We start from the raw sequence: 20,528 nt of genomic DNA on the forward strand, positions 1-20,528 counted from the left end.
GAAAATATCCATCAACATCCCCAGCCGCTTCCTCAAAGGTCTTGAAGTGTTTATGGGAGACATATGGTGGTTCTCTCACTGTTGGGCTGGGGGTCGACGTTTGATTATAATTCCTCATAGTTATCTCAGCCATTCGCATTTCATGCGCCATTCTTTCCTTTTCATGCGCCATTCTCTGTTCCTCCTTCTCCGTTTCCTGAGCCCTCTGTAATGCTCTACTCCTTTGCTCTGCTGTTGCTTCTAGCCCCAGCACTGCCAATTCCTCCTCATACAAAACAACCCATCTGCTCTTTTGGGTCTGTACCTGCCACTCCTGTATCTCTCCAGTCTCCTGGGGGCAGCCCTCCTCATGGTCGCTTTGCAGGGTCATCTCCTCCAGTGCCTCGATCAGTTGCTCTTTCGTTCTTCCCTGGTAACTCAGGTTTAGTTCCCGGGCCCTTAATTTTAGACTTGCCATAGTCCAGTTCCTGTATTCTGAGGTTGTGGCTCCATTAATCGCTGGGCTGCTGTAGTCCATCTCGCTGTCCGCTGTTGATCCCACTGCTTCCACCAGTTGTCACGGAGCGAAGGTATATGTCTTCCTCCGGAAGGTCTTTTGAATCAACACGGATGCAAGAGGTCGGGAGACAACAGCAATTTATTGTAATCCACAAAGTTAGTAGCCGGCGGCGGTCACATCAACCGTAATAACAATAAGTCCACAGAAGTCACAATCCAATGATAGCTTTGGTTCCTTGGTCCTGTAACTAAATCCTGGCTCTCTGCAGAGCTGTGCACAGGCCGGCTAACTCATACTAACTGCTAGCTACATCTATATACTAAACTGTTACTTCCTATATCTGGGGGTGGGAAGGGCTGAGTCACAGATCCTTCCCCCCTCACCTATGCCAAGGAGAGCAGACTCCCTGTCTCTTTTGAACAATGCACAGTCCAACATCTTCTTGGAGACACGGATCAGATTATCTCCACCCATTGTCCTCACTGGTCCTCACTAGTTAGAGGGATTTGCATACAATGTGCTAACACACTAGACCCTAATCAGCCAACTACACACTGATGTTTACAACAGGTTAGAGAATACATTCCACATGAAATATATATTACACATTGCCTATAGTATAGACTCTAACCATCCCGTGACAGTTGTTATCTTTCCAATCAGCAGCAGATGGCCTACAACAGGTTTCTCCTGAACAAGCTAGCCAACTTTAGTGAGGGGGTAGTGGTCATGGGGGGTGACTTTAATTTTGCCCTTGACCCATCCATAGACTCTTCTCCCCAACGCATCGTCGGGCCTCCCGCTCAGCTGCGTAAGCTCAAGGCCTCCCTGCATGCCCTCGGCCTGGTTGGCGTCTGGAGGGTCCTTTATCCTCAGGGCCATGACTACACTTATTATTCCCCTGCTCATGGCTCCTATGGTCAGCTTGACTTCTTCATGGTTAGTCACCATGCCCTCTCTTGGTCCCCTACTGCACGGATTGGTTCGGTGCTGTGGTCGTATCATGCCCCCGTCTATGTCTCCCTCATAGTTCCTGGCCTTACTCCCCATCCGTTCACGTGGCGCCTTAATAATTCCCTTCTCAAGGACGACTCCTGTTGTGTGGATGTCCTGGCTACTATTTGGGGGTTTGAGCTCGCTCACACCCACAATCCCACTCCTCTCCAATATGTTGGGAGGCCCTTAAGTGTGTTCTTCGTGGAGTCTTTATTACACATGGCTCATGGCTTAAGAGGGAGCGCACTTTGTGGATCTCGGATCGGTTGTCCAGGATCCACTCTCTTCAGACGTCTGCCCACAAGCAGTCGCCTACCCTGGTGTGTACAAGGCCCGACAGTTAATGTCACTGCCGGACTACAACACCATCTGGGTACAAACAGAAACTAAATTGATAAGATCTCTGCAGGACAGAGCAGCCGCAAATGAATACTAAAGTCTTGCAGTTACTCCACTGCAAGAAAAACAGAGCTATGACTGTGTGCTTCCAGTTACTATACTGGGCCACACCCATTACAGCCACCTGCTGTTACAGCACAGCCAGGAGGCTGACTGAATGTGTGGACTAGGTCCTAAATAAATAGCCTAAATTTCAGAAAGGGAGACCCACTTCCACAACACATAGGACACAGACAAGAACATATAACAGTGCTGAGCCACACACAGAGCCACAGCACCATATGGCATTTGGATTTTGAGGCTAGAGCACCCAGCTGCCAAACCTGCCTCCTTAAATGGCGGGAAGGCGGGACTGAACAGCCAACCCAGGTGCCCAAGCCTGGTGCTCATAGGCTAGCACCACTGTCAGTCAGGAAACCGACCACGTGTATCGACTGCAAGGGAATTAACCCCAGTCATGCTGGACTGAGCAGTTACATCGGTAAAGGCTGCGACCCTGATCCCTTGGCCGCACCTGCCGCACAGTCCTAACACCGAGACAGGCAGCGGAGGCATTACTATGAGTTTACCGATAAATACAGTCGTTCGCTTGCCAAGCGCCTCCACCGATGAGTAACCACGACATATATATCTCTCAGGAAGACAATGCGGCCCTAGAATCACCCTTTACTGAGGAAGAGTTGGTGTCGGCGATCCAGTTGGCCCCATCAGGCAAGTCACCTGGCCCAGATGGTTTCACTCCCCGTTTCTACAAGATGTGCTGGGATCAGCTGTCCCCTCTAATGTTTCGTGTTTTCAATAGCCTAGGTGAGGACACCCCCTTCGCCAATCAATCCCTGTCTGCCCTGGTTACGGTCATCCCTAAACCCGGTAGGGACATCAAGCTTTTTGCCAAGATGTTGGCAAACCACCTCACCCCCCTTATGCCCCTCCTGATTCACACAGACCAGGTCGGGTATATCCCCAGCCGGGAGGCCCGTGACAGTCTTTGTAAGACCCTCCTGGTGATGGACTCTGCCCGCTTGCGTACCTTCCCCCTCTGCCTTCTGTTGGTCGACGCCGAGAAGGCTTTTGACCAGGTTCATTGGAGCTTCCTCCAGGCCTCCCTGGAACAGGTCGGAGTAAGCCCTTCCATCACAAGGTTCTTTCTTTGTACAGGGACGCCTCTGCCAGGGTCCGAGCTAACAGAGGTGCCCCCTCTCCGCTTCTCTCTGCTCTTGTGATGGAACATCTGGCTGTGGCTCTGCATGCGCGTCCCGATGTTCAGGGTTTTCCGTTGGGTCAAAGCGGCCTTGTACGCTGACGAACTCCTCCTCTATGAAGACCAGCCCCATCTCTCCTTCTCTTCCATCCTAGATGAGTTCTTTGGTGAGGTGTCTAACTTCAAAGTCAACTTGTCTAAGAGTGAGGCACTCAACATTTCCCTTCCCCCTTGGAGGTAGCTCATCTTGCTGCTCAGTTCCCCTTCCGATGGCAGCCCATTCCATTAAGTATTTAAGGATCCGTCTCGCCGCTGACCCCAATGAACTTGTAGATCTTAATTACTCTTCGCTGCTAGAGAGGACCTCCCCCAACTTGCGCTCGTATGGCTCCCTTGGCCTGTCTTGGTTCAGGCGCATCAATGCCCTAAAGATGTACGTATTGCCCAGATTTTTATATCTCTTTCAGGTGCTCCTGATAACCTGTTCCCAGGCGCTTCTCTTCAACCCTTAAGACACTTTTTGAGCATTTTGTCTGGGGCCCTTCTCCCAGCAGGATTCATTTTAGAACTCTCTCGTGGCAAAAGACTCATGGCGGTGCAGGCCTCCCGGATCTTCTTCTCTATTATCGCGCGGTGGTCCTGCTGCACCTGTTTGACTGGCATTATAGGTCTCAGGACAAACAGTGGGTCACTTTAGAAGCGGATCTTGTTTCCACCCACCTCCCCTCTTCCTTGGATACCCTCCCACTTCTGTCTCTCTTCGCTTGCCTCTTATTTCTTGTCATTGTGGGACAGTGTCTGTCAGTCGCTCCCTGTGGCCAGGGTCCTGAGTCCCTTGACCCCTCTTTTTGGGAACTCCATGTTTCCTCCGGGCTTGTCTGCACAGCGCTTTCTGATATGGGCTGCCTCTACAGATGTTCGGGTTGGTTCTTTGTCTGGACCATCCTCCTCCTCTCTTCCATCCTTTAGTCAACCTGGTACAACCGACCCTAGTACTCCTCTTTCTTGGCTAGAATACCATCAAGTATCCGCCTTCTGGCGTAAGTTCTCCCTGTAGCCCCTCCTCTCCACCCCCTATCAACCCTTGAGAATATCCTCACACAGCCTGAGGCCCCATTCCATACCTTTGCCCTTTCCCTCCTGACGGCTTCTACCCCGGGTCTCCCCACTTACCCCAGATCTTCGGAGGCTAACTTTGGGTGCCTGCCTCTCTGCTGCTGATTGGGACCGATGCTTCCTTCTGTTGCATAAGCTGCCTCTTCCCTGCAGTGCACAGGAGAAAAACTTCAAGCTCCTGACCTGATGGTATCGCTGCCCGACCCTCCTACATAAGTTTTATCCGACTGTCTCGGATCTGTGTTGGCGCTGTGGTTCTGTGGGATTGTGGAGGGATTCGGTCCTTCTGGACTTTTGTGTTTTCACTTTATGAGAGAGTCAGCGGTCGCTCCCTGGTTCCCTCTCCTCAGGTGGTCCTCTTATCACTCATACCAGGCAAGATCTCCAAGATCAAGTGTGATCTCCTGTGCGACTTCCTCATGGCTGCCAGGACAGTTATCCCCCGCCATTGGCTCTGCTCCACATCGCCTCCCCTAATGGAATGGCTCCAAGAATTCCTCCTTATCAGGAGAATGGAAGTCTTGGTTGCGGAGGATTCTCCTGACCCTTCCAAGTTTGTAGCCCTCTGGCGGCCGTGGGTTGCATTTCAGGACTCCGACGACTTCTCCTCCCTTTTCGGTTAAAACTTCTGCTCTCCTGGTCTCTCCCTTCCTGGTTACTCTGGTTTTTTTCCCCCTATTTGTCCCTCGTCTGTTTTCCTTGGCCCCTCCATCCATGCTGTGTTTGTGGTGTCCTCCCCTTCCTGTTGTCTCCTGTGCCTCCTGTTTGTCATTCTCCCCCTCTCTTTTCTGCCTGTTCTCCACTCCCTTTTGCGTCTGATTTCTGATATTTGCTCTCCTTGTCCGGAGGTTCCCTCTGAACACTGTACTGTTTATGAGCCTGCGTGGCCTTGTTGTTTGTTATTACACCTAAAATGCTGGGCTGGGAGCAGTGGTGCTTCTCAGCTAATACACAGAGCAGGCGTCAATATAATCTTGCGCATTGAAATATCAAGCATGCACAGTAACGCTCCCTTCTGAGTGCTACTGCACATGCCTGATCATCATTTTCTTGTGCGCTTTCTTCCATTGTAACAAGAAAATGGCGCTCGGGCATGTACAGTATTGCTCAGAAGGGAGCGTTAATGCGCATGCCCAAGATTTCAATGAGCAGGAGCAAGATTAGAGATGATGGAAGCGGTTACACGGACAGAGAAGGAGGAATTTTCGGAGCACAAGCTAAAGAGCGGGGCGGTTTCAAGGTATGATGCAGGAGGGTGCACAGAGGCTTGGGGGGAATGCCCAGGGTGCAAAGACAGGCTCATTAACATATTGGTTTTACTGGTATGTAATAAAAATCGGCGGGGGGGCGTCTTTTAAAAAATGAGTAGTAGCACCTGAATAGCCTTTTTAAAAGCTATTCAGGCATATGAATATCACAAATCACATTACTTCAATGATAGAGCCCCTTTAAGTGTTTTTAGCAGGACAAGTTGTTGTTTAATGGTACCATTTCGGAGTACACATACAGCATTATTAATTGTTTTTAAGTGGGAATAAAAAAGAATAGCATTTCCAACACCATGAGGTTTCACTAACAAACATATACTCTGGATTGATACCAAACGCCATTTTGGGGAACATAAGACTTTTTGATCGCTTCTTATGGATGAGGCCCCACATTGCGTAAAATGCAGCTTTTTTTGTTGCAGGTTTTGCTGCGTTTTTTTTTTAAATAAAAATCAAGAGTAGTTACAATAGGAATGGGAAATATTGGAAGATTATGAATGATAATCTGTTTTCCCTTAGCCCAAACAGCAGCACAACTGGGGTATTTCTGCCCCTGTGAGCTGTTAGGACAGGTGGAACTTTTAATTAACTAACAGCTTTACCCCCTATAAAGAGGCTGCAAGACCTCCTCCCCCCTGTGTTAGTATCAAAGTATATAAATAAAATACAAATACAATACACCATAACAAGGATCTAGGAGGGAGCCTTGTGCTGCTGTTTGGGCTAAGGGAAAACAGATTATCATTCATAATCTTCCATTCCCCCTACGCCCAACCAGCAGCACAACTGGGGATTTAGCAAGTATCGCTATTACCCTAGGGTGGGTGATCCTGGCAGGCTGATGCCAAGACAGACTGTCCAAATGCTGTGGAATCCGCCGCACGCCAATCTAACCTGTAGTGTCTGGCGAAGGTCAGCTGTGAACTCCAGGAAGCAGCGGCACATATCTGTTCCAAGGAAAGGGAACGTCTTTCTGCCCAGGACGTCGCCACTGCTCTGGTGGCATGGGCACGGACAAATTCAGGTACCGGAAGGTCTTGAGCACGCAGGGAGCAAGTGATGGCCTCCTTGATCCATCTGGACAGAGTCCCCTTCGATGCTTTGACACCTCTGTTGTGGCCAAATACGTTGATCAGCAGATTTTCTGATCTCCGGAAGGAGGCTGTACGATCCAAGTAGATCCAAAGTGCCCTAACCAAGTCCAGCTTGTGCATCTTCTCCTCCCACTCGGACGTGGGGGAGGGAAAGAAGGCCGGTAAAGAAATTACCTGGTTGATATTCTGAAGTGAAGGTACTTTTGGCAAAAATCCTGGAACAAACCTCAGCTGTACCCTGTCAGAGAAAAAGGTTATAAAGGGTTCAGAGGCTGCTAAGGCCTGTAGTTCTCCAACTCTTTTGGCGGAGGTTATTGCCAACAGAAAGGTAACCTTGTATGACAGGTACTTCCAATCCACATCAGATAAAGGTTCGAAGGGGGGAGCACATAGCCCTTGTAGAACTGCAGCCAGATCCCACCGAGGGACTGGAGGTTGTACCTGGGGTCGGAGTCTGGCGGCCCCTCTTAGGGACTGCTTAATTAGAGGATCTTGCGATAGCCGAGTTTCCAGGAGAGCGGACAGCACTGAAACTTGAACCTTCAGGGTGGCTGGTGAAAGCCCCCTCTCTAGGCCGTCTTGTAGGAACTCCACAATTGAATTTCTGTCGGCATCGCGCTGGTTCTCCTCACACCAGCCTCGGAATACACGGGCGATCCTCTGATAGCTCCGGTTAGTAGATTCCGCTCTTGAATGGGCTAGTGTTCTTAGCGCTCCCTGGGACCATCCTCTATCTCCACATACGGCGCGGTTAACCTCCAGGCAGTGAGGTTGAACCTGTCCAGGTCCTGGCAGAGCTGTCTGTTTAGAGTTACCAGGTTGTGGACTGATGGAAGCCTCCAGTAGATCCCTCGACTCATCAGAATGAGGTGGGTAAACCATGCCCTTTTTGGCCAGAACGGCATGATCACTATTGCCGAGGTCTGGTCCTGCGTGAGTTTCGCCAATACCTTCGGAATCATCGGAATGGGAGGAAAAACGTATGCCAGTTTGAACCTCCAAGGTATTGACAGGGCATCTACCGCCAAAGGGTTGTCCTCCTGGTACAGGGAGCAAAACCTTTCTACTTTGGCGTTGTACTGGGTGGCCATCAGATCCACCTCGGGGAGACCCCACATCTCGGTAAGATGGTGAAAGACTTCTGGATCCCAGGACCATTCGCCTGACGTCACCAGGCCTCTGCTGAGCTGATCCGCAAGGATGTTCAAGCGACCTCGAATGTGAACAGCCGACAACTGGGACAGATTCCTTTCTGCCCAGGAGAATATTAGGTTGGTCACCTGCAGGAGAGAGGGGGATCTGGTTCCCCCTTGTTTGTTGATGTAGTGAACTACTGTTAAGTTGTCTGTCCTTATCTTCACCACTTGTCCCTGCAGGTGATGTGCAAACGCCAGAAGAGCATGGTGAACTGCCGTAAGCTCGCGCCAATTGGACGAGCGCATTTTCTCCAGACGATTCCATGTACCTCGTACCGGGGTCTCCCCTAGATGCGCTCCCCATCCTGTGAGGGAGGCATCTGTCGTCAACAGGATCCAGGAGGTCTGGACTGTGGACTTCCCGTCTTGGAGATGAGACCACCAAGCCAGTGATCGACGGGTACTGATGGATAACTGGATAGGCCTCTGTAGTCCTGAAGGACTGTGGTTCCAGACTCTCAAGATCTCGCTTTGTAAGGGGCGCATGTGCCACAGGGCCCAGGGGACTGCCTCGATGGTGGCGGACATGAGACCTAGGACCTTCATGGCCGTCCTGATAGTAACCCTCCGGGTAATGGATAGGTGATGAGCCGCTCGACCAATCTTCTCCTTGCGAGGAGAGGGCAGGGAGATCGTCATACTGAGAGAGTCCAAGATGAATCCCAGGAACTGGATCCGGGTTGATGGAACCACTACTGACTTCTGCCAGTTTACTAGCCAGCCCAGCTCGTTTAGTAAAGCCACTGTGGTCTCTAGTTGTGTGGCGAGAACCTCCTTTGACCGGGCTTTTAGGAGCCAGTCGTCTAGATACGGAACTAAAAAGATCCCCTGGAGGCGCAGGGCGGCTGCGACCGGAGCCACTACCTTAGTGAAGGTGTGGGGGGCCGAGGATATGCCGAATGGGAGAGCCGTAAACTGGAAATGAGACAACCTTCCGTTTAAGTACACAGCAATCCTTAGGAATTTTCTGTGAGCTGGAAAAATAGGTACGTGGAGGTATGCGTCCCTTAGGTCCCAGGTGACGAAATGATCCCCGGGCTGCAGGAAGGGAGTACCGATCTGATGGTTTCCATCCGAAACCGTACCTTGTGGATGAACTGATTCAGGTACCTGAGGTCGATGATCATCCGCCATCCGCCTGATGACTTGGGAACCAAGAAGACTGGAGAGTAAACGCCTTGGCCGCGTTCTGTGAGAGGAACGGGTTCCAGCGCGGCTTTGTCCACGTACTCCTGAACGGACCTTTCTAGATGAAGTTGTTTGGTGCCCTGAAAAGGGCGAGTTGTTATAAATTTCTCCGCAGGGTGAGATATGAAACTTATTCTGTAGCCTTCCTGGATCAGTTGTAAGACCCAAGGGTCCTGAATATGAAGACTCCAAGCGGCCAAATGATGGGAAAGCCGGCCGCCTACAGCTGCGGGGGCGCGGGGAAGGGAGGTCGGGTAGTCAGAAGGATGAGCACTTCTGCTGGTCACGGGAGGCGCCACGACCTCTCCCTCTGGTCTGAGGGCCGGAGCGTCTCTGGCCTCGAAAGCCCCTTCTAGAAAATCCGCGGCCCCGAAAGGAAGATCTTCTGCTGTTGGAGGGTTGAGGAAGGTTCTTCCCCTTGGAATCCGCGAGGCCTTCCATGATTCGGTCTAATTCCCTACCGAATAGCCTCCCAGGCTTGAAGGGGAGGGCGCACAAATTAAATTTAGAGGCATTATCGACTCTCCATGGTTTGAGCCATAATGGGCGTCTGGCTGCGGTGGAAAGCGCCATTGCCCTAGAAGCCAGCTTCGTCTGGTAAAAGGCAGCCTCAGATAGGTGGTCTACCATCAGATTAATATCTGACATGGCTGATAGCAGGTCGTCACGATGAACTCCGGTGTCGATGTCCCTAGCCAGGGAAGACAACTCAGCCCGCAGGCCTGACACCACTTCGCTGGCGGAGATGCCCACCGAAGCCTGGGCGGAGGAGGCTGCATATGTCCGCCTCAGGGAGCCCTCGATGCGGCGGTCCATAGGATCCTGCAAATTCGATCCGTCTTCAGACGGGACCACCGTACGCTTAGATAGCTTGGCCACGGCCATATCCACTTTGGGGGGAACCCCCCATGTTCCCTGCTGGGATTCGGCAATGGGGAACAAGGATCTAAAGCGTTTAGTGGCGTTAAACGCTCTTTCAGGCCGTCTCCATTCTGCCTCCATCTTTCGGACTAAATCCGAATTTGCCCTGAAGGATCTGGATCTCCTGCTGGATCCTTCCCCGCTCTCACGGTCCTTTGCCCGGATGGTTTTGAGCAGTCTGGGCATCTTTTCCAACGGGAATATTGATTTCTCCACTTCCTCGGATTCCTCCTCTGAATCCAGCTCCCCAATATGGAGATCCTCCAATGGTGGGAGAGAGAGCTCGCTGGGCTTCACACGAGGTCTTTTTGCCATGTGAGAGATGGTATCCTTAACTTCTCTCATAGACTGATGAACGAAGTCTTTTACCCAGCCGACCACATCACGCAGGGGTGTATCCTCTGATGGGGGGCCTCTGCATCCATGGCAATCTCTATACTCATACCCGTCGGGTAAAGGAATCCTGCATTTACCGCAGGATAAATGCTTCCTCTTGGAGGTCGCCTTACCCCGGGAGGGGAGCACGGAAGAAGAAGAGGAGGACATACTAAAGAGAAAGCAAAACAAAGTTATTCAGGCTCCATATAAGTGACCAGGTCTGCCAGCCCCTGCCTCCCCCTGCCAAACCTGAAAACAACACGGTCAACCACCCCAATGTACTTGAGGGACAAACCGACAGCTTGAGCACCCAGAGAGTGAGCAAGCAAGGCAGTACTGACAGGGGGAAGTTTAAATAAGCCGGGCAAACCAAAAAGGGGCGGAGTTACGATGAGGCCCCGCCCCCTCACAACAGAGCCCCGGAATACTGCAAAAAATCGGGGCCCCAGGAAGCTGAAAATGTCCAGGAGGAGACCTGCATACTTCCCCCCCCCCCCATCCGACCGGAGGGGGGAAGAAAACACCAAAAAACCCCGCAGTTAGCGGCGCCCGACGGCCGGAGAACTGCGCATGCGCGGCAAACCCGGAAGCGGAAGTTCCACCGCCCGGGAATACGGCCGCGCACAACAGTTCCCCTATGCCGCCGGGGAAGAGAAGTTCCTCCCCGCCTCCTGACCCGCCGAAGTGCCGGCAGACCCGCGCCGGCACATGGGGAAGATGAGCGCACCCCAGACGGGAGGAGGCAAGGAGCGGAGGTAAGCTAAAACCGGAGGGAGAGGTGCCCCCTAGTAAGAGGTTACAACACCTCTCCCCCCCTGCCACCTGTCCTGTCCGCACAGGACAGAAAAAAACACAGGGGGGAGGAGGTCTTGCAGCCTCTTTATAGGGGGTAAAGCTGTTAGTTAATTAAAAGTTCCACCTGTCCTAACAGCTCACAGGGGCAGAAATACCCCAGTTGTGCTGCTGGTTGGGCGTAGGGGGAAATACCTTTTCCTCAATCTACTCCTGGCTTTGGCTCAAAGAACTGCAGCAAAATTTGCAACAAGAACAAGCTGCATTTCAGTAATGTGGGGCTTCAGCCTATAACCATTTTCTGGCAATGGACAGACAAAAACCCAGTAATGTGAGCACGTGGAGCAGCAAGTAAATTAGGAAAGAAAAAGCTTCAGAATGCAGAGAGTCTATGTCCAGTGTCACTGGTGCAGTGGCGGCAGTGATATACTGAGTAGTGTAACAGCCCCACTTCTCGTCAAACTAAAAAGTGACAAGTACCCCACCCCCTTTATTATATGACCACACCCATTTTATCATATAACCAATTCCCTTTTATTATATGGCCACGCCCCTTTTATATGAATTTTCTGACGTAACCAACCCCCTTTTATTATATGGCCATGCACCCCTTTTATATGAATTTTCTGACGTAACCACGTCTCTTTTATTATAATTTTGCGCAGGCATGGCTGATATTTCTGTGATAGAAAGTAATATCATTTATTTCAGCGCAAAGTGTCTGTAGCTTATTTAATCGCGCTGTAATGGACGATATTTCTTTGTTAGAAAGGAATATCGTTTATTTCAGCGCAATATGTCTATAGGTTATTTAAGATAAAATAATATACCTTTTTTTATTGCTGATGTAACCAATCTATGTTCCTCAGTGCCTCAGCGTGGTGGCGTGAGTCAGGATCGTACATAGCCCCCGAAGACAAAAAAACATGTTGGGACATGTCCGTACAAAACCCCCTAAGAAAATTACACTCGTTGCTTCTGCACCTGTGTGCGGCGCAAAACATGTTTGGACATGTCCGAACATGTCCCAACAGATCCCAATATGTGTTTTCAGCATAACTTATGGCATGGCATGCATGTGGGCAAAACCACACACACGCACACACAACAATGATTTAAAAGTATTTTATTCAGAATGCCAAAACACAATAGATATTATTACAATGTTAAACGTTTAAAAGTTTTATTCAGCATTCCAAAACACAATAAATATTATTACAATGTTACTACACTTGCTGTAATAGTGGAATAGTTCTCACTTTAGGTAATAAAGTCCCATGGTGCTGTCCCGAGGCTGTGGGTATGAGGGAAAAATGGGGACTCTGGCCCGAGGAGTTTCTGAAGTTGAGGGGTGAATCAGTTTCATTTTTAAACGGGCCAGAAATTCTCTCCTGTAGGATTACCTACCACACTGGATGGTATATTTAATTCTGCCATAGAGTTGAAAAATACGTCCCATCCGGGAGGCGTATTCTTTTTCACCGAGCTGTGACTCTGCGTGGTGTGTTTAATGAGGTCCATCATGTTAGATCCGGGAACGGGTCACCTCTCTAAATAAATTCACCTTTGTCATTCCAGGCTGTGACATCAGATTTCTGCTCCATTTTGCTTAGTAGAATTTCTGCATTCTTTTTAAAACGTCGGCTGTCACTGTCCACAATTTCACAGGTTGTGGTGTTTTTTATCAGGTAATGTATTTGACAATTGTTGGTGTTCGGGGTGCGTAGGTAGAATAAGGTTCAAACTAGATAACTCCTTCGTCTCCTGTTTTAGAAGATTCAGGTACCTTACTAGCATCTCTGTGTATTTCATAATCTTCATATCATCGGAGAGAGCTCTACGTTGTAAAATGTTGTTAAGCTCCTCCTTAAGAGTATGCAGGCTATTTTGGCGTATAGTGTTGATGTGTTAGGGAGGATTCACACGATGTCTTTTGGCTCGTAATCTGGCATGTCTACGCCGCGGGAGCTTTTGCGGGCTGTATATGCTCCCATTGATTTCAATGGGAGCGTGGATCATATACACAGCACTATTTTGATTACATATGTTTCTCCTGCCGGCTGCCAGGGCATCTCTCCTCTCACTGCCCTAAGAGGCAGGGAAACTTCAGTCGCTAGTATCCATTGGTGGGGGATTGCTAGCTATGCCTATACCACCCACCAAACTAGTTTTCACTGTACACCTAGTGGAAGGTACCCGTACAATATCTGCCAAGGCATGTGTAGACTCAGGAGCAGACGGGGTCTTTATGTCATCTGAGTTTGCACGGAAGAAAGGCATTCCGTTGGTGTTTCTACCACAGCCAATTAAGGTGCAAGTTGTGAATGGATCCATCTTACCTGTCGAGATCACACAACAAATGTCACTCCCCTCCAAACATAGGGAGACCATTTCTTTCTTGTCTCTGCATGATGATATGGATGATCTCCTCCTGGGTCTTCCATGGCTTCGCCAACACTCTCCGCAGATTAACTGGGTCACTGGAGAGATATTGTCCTGGAGTGAGCACTGTCATCAGCACTGCCTGTTACAATCAGAGGGGGTCACTCTCCAACCTGTGACTCCTGATCTGACAGGTCTACCGCCCCAATATTCCGCTTTCACGGATGTGTTCTCTAAAAAGGCAGCAGAGAATTTGCCACCGCACCGTCCCTATGATTGCCCCATAGAGTTGGTCTCTGGAGCCATGCCTCCTAGGGGACATGTGTATCCCTTATCGGTACCTGAAATTGAGGCTATGTCAGAATATATTAGGGATAACCTCGCCCGGGGGTTTATCAGGAAATCTGTGTCGCGGCTGGCGCAGGTTTCTTCTTTGTGAAGAAGAAAGATGGGTCTCTACACCCCTGTATCGACTATCGGGGTCTAAATGCTGTCACAGTAAAGAATAAATATTCTCTCCCTCTTATTTCTGAGCTGTTTGACAGGTTACGGGGGGCTACCATCTTTACTAAATTGGATCTGAGGGGGGCGTATAATTTGATCCGCATCCGTGAAGTGGACGAGTGGAAAACTGCATTTAATACCTGCGACGGCCATTATGAGTATCTTGTGATGCCTTTTGGCCTGTGCAATGCCCCCGCTGTTTTTCAGGACTTTATGAATGATATTTTCCGGGATCTACTTCAGATTTCTGTCATCGTGTATTTGGACGACATACTTATCTTTTCCGCGGATCTCCGCACACATCATTCTGCTGTCACTGAAGTTCTAAAACGCCTCCGTGCAAACCGGTTATATGCTAAGTTGGAGAAGTGTTTGTTCAAACAGTCCTCTCTGCCTTTTCTGGGCTACATTATATCTGGCACAGGTCTGGCTATGGATCCTTCCAAGGTGACAGCAGTCCAAGAATGGCCGGAACCACACTCCCTGAAAGCCATCCAGCGGTTTATGGGTTTCATTAATTATTACCGTCAGTTCATTCCACATTTTTCTACCTTGGCGGCTTGGTGGCTCTCACCCGTAAAGGCATGAACCCAAAGGTCTGGACCCAAGAGGTTTCAGACGCGTTTTCCGCACTTAAGTCTCACTTTTCACGCACTCCTATTCTGCACCGACCTGACTTGGATAAACCATTCTATGTGGAGGTGGATGCCTCCTCGGTTGGTGCGGGAGCTGTTCTCTCACAGAAGGACACACAGGGAAAGAGGTGTCCCTGTTTCTTTTTTTCCAAATCTTTTTCCACCGCAGAGAGAAATTATTCTATCTTGGATCGTGAGCTTCTAGCGATGAAATTAGCCTTTCAGGAGTGGAAACACCTTCTAGAGGGATCCAGGCGCCCTTTTGAGGTGTATACCGACCATAAGAACTTGTTATACCTCCAGACCGCCCAGCATTTAAATCCTCGTCAGGCTAGGTGGTCATTTTTTTTTCCATGTTCAAGTTTTCCTTACACTTTTTACCTGGGGAAAAGAATGTGCGAGCAGATGCTCTTTCCCGCTTGTCTGATCCTCTCGATGAGGCCACTGAGACAGAACAACTTATTATTCCTTTGGAGAAGGTTCAGGTGGTCTCTCTTCTCTCCCAAGAGTGGGGACCGCCTGATAAAACTTTTGTACGATCCAACAGGCATTGGGAGATGCTCACCTGGGCACAGGGCGCACTCCTCATGTATTGGGGGACACTTTGGTAGCAGGAGAACGCAGGAACTCCTAGGCAGATCATATTTCTGGCCTGGTATGGCTCGTGATGTCAGGGAATTTGTGCCCTGCGCCCATAATAAGCCCTCTAGGGAGGGCATGATTGAACCCTGCTGCACACTCAGCTTTGCTGATCTTAGACTCCGCCTCCTCCAGCAGAGCCAGCGCTGATTGGTCGAATTCCGTAATCTGGCCAATGCATTCCTATGGGGAAAAGTTAGCTTGCGAAAATCACAAGCTGACAGGGATTTCCATGAAATAAAGTGACTTTTATGCCCCCAGACATGCTTCCCCTGCTGTCCCAGTGTCATTCCAGGGTGTTGGTATCATTTCCTGGGGTGTCATAATGGACTTGGTGACCCTCCAGACACGGATTTGGGTTTCCCCCTTAACGAGTATATGTTCCCCATAGACTATAATGGGGTTCGAAACCCGTTCGAACACTCGAACAGTGAGTGGCTGTTCGAATCGAATTTCGAACCTCGAACATTTTAGTGTTCGCTCATCTCTACTCAACACACTTCGCTACCATTCATAAGGGCTCAGTAAAAATGCTGCGGTTTTGGGGCATTGAAGAAATACAGGAAACCAAAAGAGGAGGTAATAGAAAAAAAAAACCTTATTAAAAAAAAGAAGCATTATGGATAATGAGGTTCGGTTGCAGACAGCCATCAGGCATGAATATCAAATCCGACCTCACATTAATCTATTAGCACCTCGAACCTCCGATCAATCATACTATACGATCTTAGGAAATTGGTTTGAAAGCATTTACCATCAGCTTTCAATCATGCTCCTGCTAGGTTGTAGTTTTGCAATATGATAGATCATACCATCTTATATTGGCTTTTCCTTTAACCTGTGGTTGGTTATTTATACTCTTATATCTTCGGTAAATACCTTGGATGTCACGGGTTATGTTGGCCAGTGGTCTGGCGCTGCGTGATTCGAATACCGTAGTTTCTTCTTCCATTCATGAAACTTGTAAAGCCAGGTTACGATGTTTAACATGAGTGAATGCCCTAATTGGTCAGCTTAGATCACGTGACATCAGAGGATTGGTCAACATCAGTCACGTGGTTTGGATCTCAAAGGCATGCCCTCCCGTATCTTCCTTTTATTTGTTAAAAAATATTTCTTTAATCAAGGTTTTACATATGTTCCATCGTTTCCAAACAACGTAACTAATGGATTTGTCCACGTACTGAGAGTTAATTACCTCGGGTAGGTGGATTACTTTATTTCCGCATTAGGCAAACTATGTTAACTGCGTTTTGTGTAACAAGTTGGTTCTTTCTGTAAAATAATAAGTAGTCTTCCTATTCCATGATGTTAAATGTCAATACTTTGGTTGTGTTGTTAAATAATGATAAACATACTCCCTAGAGGTGATTATTATAAACATATATGCGAAGATATAAGGAAATAAACATTCAGGGAATTCAAAAAACTTTATTGGCAGAACTGGTTGCAACAAGAATTATATTAAATAGAAGGTTGTATTCAATCATCTCATTAAGATTTACACCTGTGTTGTAGCATTAGTCAAAGATATATATACCTAGGGGCCACACGGTGGCTCAGTGGTTAGCACTGCAGCCTTGCAGCACTGGAGTCCTGGTGTTCAAATCCCACCATGGGCAAAAAACCATCTGCAAGGAGTTTGTATGTTCTCCCCGTGTTTGCATGGATTTCCATCCCATATTCCAAAGAAAGACATACTGATAGGGAAAAATGTACATTGTGAGCTCTATGTGGGGCTCACAATCTACATTTACAAAAAAAAAAAAGATATATATACCTATATATACTCTATATACCTAGACGGTAGTCTCAGTTTATATGCCAGGTTAGCTATGAGTAAGGAACTTTAAAAGTCCTGAAACGCATCAGATTTGGTGGTTTTAATCACGTTTTTCCTTTTTTTCTATCTATTCACTATGTGGGGGTTTTTTTTAAGTCTGTTTTTGTTTGCTCTCTATGGCAATTTTTAAACACTTGATGGATTAAAAGTTATATTTTAATATACCCAAGTGCTGCGGATCCTTCTAACTTTTTGAAAAGTTGTTAAAAAAACAGATGACTTGATGATACTACCACTTCTAAATGTTCTGAGTTTGAGAATTTTCTTATACTGTGGCTTCCATTAAAGGGATTTTCTGGGCAAAAAAACTTTTTTTTTTTTTTTTTTTTAAAGGTATTTTAGGATATTTTATTACACCATAATACCTTTAGCAGTGTTTCTGGCTCTCTCTGGGAGATACTGGCAACTCTGCATTTGTTTACATGCTTCCCTGGCCTACAACTCCCATGATCCCCCTCTCACATCCCCTTCCCATTTCCCTAGCTAGCCCATGGATTACTAGCTCTATCTATCTATCTATCTATCTATCTATCTATCTATCTATCTATCTATCTATCTATCTATCTATCTATCTCTCTATCTAAGCCTTCTTGCCCATGTGTGGTTTGTGCTCTTCGCTTCTGCCAGCGACTGTACAATAAAGCTCTACCGGTATTGCGCAGGTGCCATCAGAAGCAGAGGAAGTGCTGCTTGGTACCAGAAGAATGAAGATGGGTAAGTATGAGAGGGATGGGGGTAGGAGGGGGGCAATGGTGATGCTTCGTTTATGGAAATGCAGAAGCGGAACATCCCCAGATCATCAGAAAATGTACCTGGGGCTGCCCCAGGCATATAGGTGAATATATATATATATATATATATATATATATATATATATATATATATATATATACAGTATTTTTTATTTTTTTTTAATGAAGTCAATTGGAAGTTAAGGGAGGGGATTTAGTTTAGGGATTGATTTAAAAATGTATGCCAGACAACCCCTTTAAGTATAGAGAAAAATAGTTTAGTACTGTGTTATGTCTATTAAATGTTGTTTGTTAAACTATTCCTGGATTTTATTAATATTGTTTGTTTCTCTTTGTACATTGTCTTGTTGTCTATTAGTCACTTTCAGTTCCTGTATTCCCATAAGTATGTGCTCCACATTTCTACGTTTCAATTCCTTTCTGAAAAAGAAATTGTCAGCTTTTTTGCATCACTGTTTATCACTGGCTGCACTGGGACAAGACTTTTTGGAGCCCTGGGTAGATAAAGAAAATTGCGCCTGTACACAATTCATAAAAGCAATCTGAAATGATAGTGTTACTGGTAGAGAGATGGTTAAAGAAGCCGATTCATGCTCCCCTAAGTGCTGGCAGTATAAAATACTGATAGGCACCCACATTTTAATTGTTTTATTCTGAAATGTTACAGTATTTCAGAGAAAACTAAAGAATCATTCCCCCATGTTTATAACTAGCAAACAATTTGGATTTTGGGTCACAGGGCCAGGGATACATATATTCATTAGGAGAGAATCTGCTGACAGGTTCCCATTAATGTTAACATCACTGGTGGTCTTTGCAATTGATCTCTTTAATGGGTATCTGGTTTAGGAGTCAAATACCCATTGCCTGGTGGTTACTTACCTCCTTACAAGCTCCAGTGCTTTACAGTGGGAAAAATATGTTTTTGAAACACTGGCGATTTAGCAAGTTTTCCCACCTACAAAGCATTGTTTGTAGGTGGGAACTCCATTGAGAGGTCTGTAATTTTTATCATAGTGACACTTCAACTGTAAGAGACAGAATAAAAAAAAAAAAAAATCCAGAAAATCAGACTGTATGATCTTTAAATAATTCATGTTCATTTCATAAAATAAGTGTTTGATATAATAGAAAAGAACATAATATTTGGTACAGAAACCTTTCTTTGCAATTACATAAATCAGATGTTTCCTATAGTTTTTGACCAAGTTTGCACATACTGCAGCAGGGATTTTGGCCCAATCCGACATACCGATCTTCTCCAGATCCTTCAGGTTTCAGGGCTGTTGCTGGGTGAACATTGAGTTTCAGCTCCCTCCAAAGATTTTTGATTGGGTTCAGGTCTAGAGACTGTTTGGGACACTCCAAGACAACAGGAGGTGAGGAGGGGTTACACTCATGGTGGGGGAGGAGAAGATAGAACTGTGGTGGCGCTGGAGACATTCAGGAGTCAGGACGTGAGAGGTGCTGAGAGTTGGGAGAGGGGCGGCAGTCATTTCTCTAAGGGGGTCACAATGGCAGGATCATTCATGCTGGGACCAGGGAAGGGAGGGGCTGGCATTTCAGGTAGGACAGGGTTGGGGAGAAGGGATAACCTTATGGAGAGTTCTGCTGACTTCTCCTTCATACAGGACCCTGCTGCCTGGTTTCAGCATGAACATAAGGGGCGGAGTTATGGCCGACGGGGAAGGGTTCCCTCTTCAGGGGATGAACTGGCAAGCCATAATGGAATGCTTTAATGCTTTAATCACTTTCATCCGATTACACAGGGAACAATAGTAAATTGAAAACGAACTGTTGCAGATCTGTTGTTGTTAAAGGACAGAAAAGTGTGGTAGTACATACAATTTTGTCCATTTGAAATAATGGACAGGGCATAATTTTTTTATTTTTTTAGTGGAGGCAATGGGGACGCTGACTGACACGTTTTCATAAGGTAAGCGACTATAAGGAAGCAATCACACAGAGTTTTGTGGCGCTGTTTTTGCCACAAAACACATGTAAAAAAGAAGCACTGTAAAACAGAATCCCATTGAGTTTAATGGGTTCCGTCTTACGCACGCTACACATTGAACTCAATGGGAGGCTTTTTTTACCCATTGACTTCAATGGGTTCCGTTTAACGTGCATAACACATTGAAATCAATGGGTAAAAAAGCCTCCCATTGAGTTAAATGTGTAGTGCACATAAGACAGAACCCATTGAACTCAATGGAATTCTGTTTTGCAGCGCTGCTTCTTCACAGATACAAGTGCTCATGTATAGATGAGAGTTTGTCTGCAGAAAAATCATTATCCCAAGGCCAATATTGTTCCATCTCTGAGGTAGGCTGGCTTCTTCCTCCTCACAAAAGCTGCTGCGTTGTGGTCAGAGGCAACTTCTACGACCGGCTGGAAGTACCTCTCCTGGCCTACATCCATCCCTGCCCAGACCTGTCTTCATCTCAAGCCACCTTCCGCTATTATTATTATTGTTGTTTACTTATATAGCACCATTAATTCCATGGTGCTTTAGATTTGTGGGTTTACATACCGTACACAAAATAAAACACAAAATACAGTAAATAAAACAAATATAATATTAACAATGAGAGACTGGCACAGTGGGATAGAGGGTCCTGCCCGCAAGGGTTCACATTCTTAGTTCACACTGCCGTTGCTGTCCACCCCAGGGTGTCTGTTGTAAATCCTGGGGAAACCGGACAGCAGACGGCTTTTAAGCGGT

This window comes from Leptodactylus fuscus, chromosome 8 (genome assembly GCF_031893055.1).
Source record: "Leptodactylus fuscus isolate aLepFus1 chromosome 8, aLepFus1.hap2, whole genome shotgun sequence".
NCBI lineage: Eukaryota > Metazoa > Chordata > Amphibia > Anura > Leptodactylidae > Leptodactylus > Leptodactylus fuscus.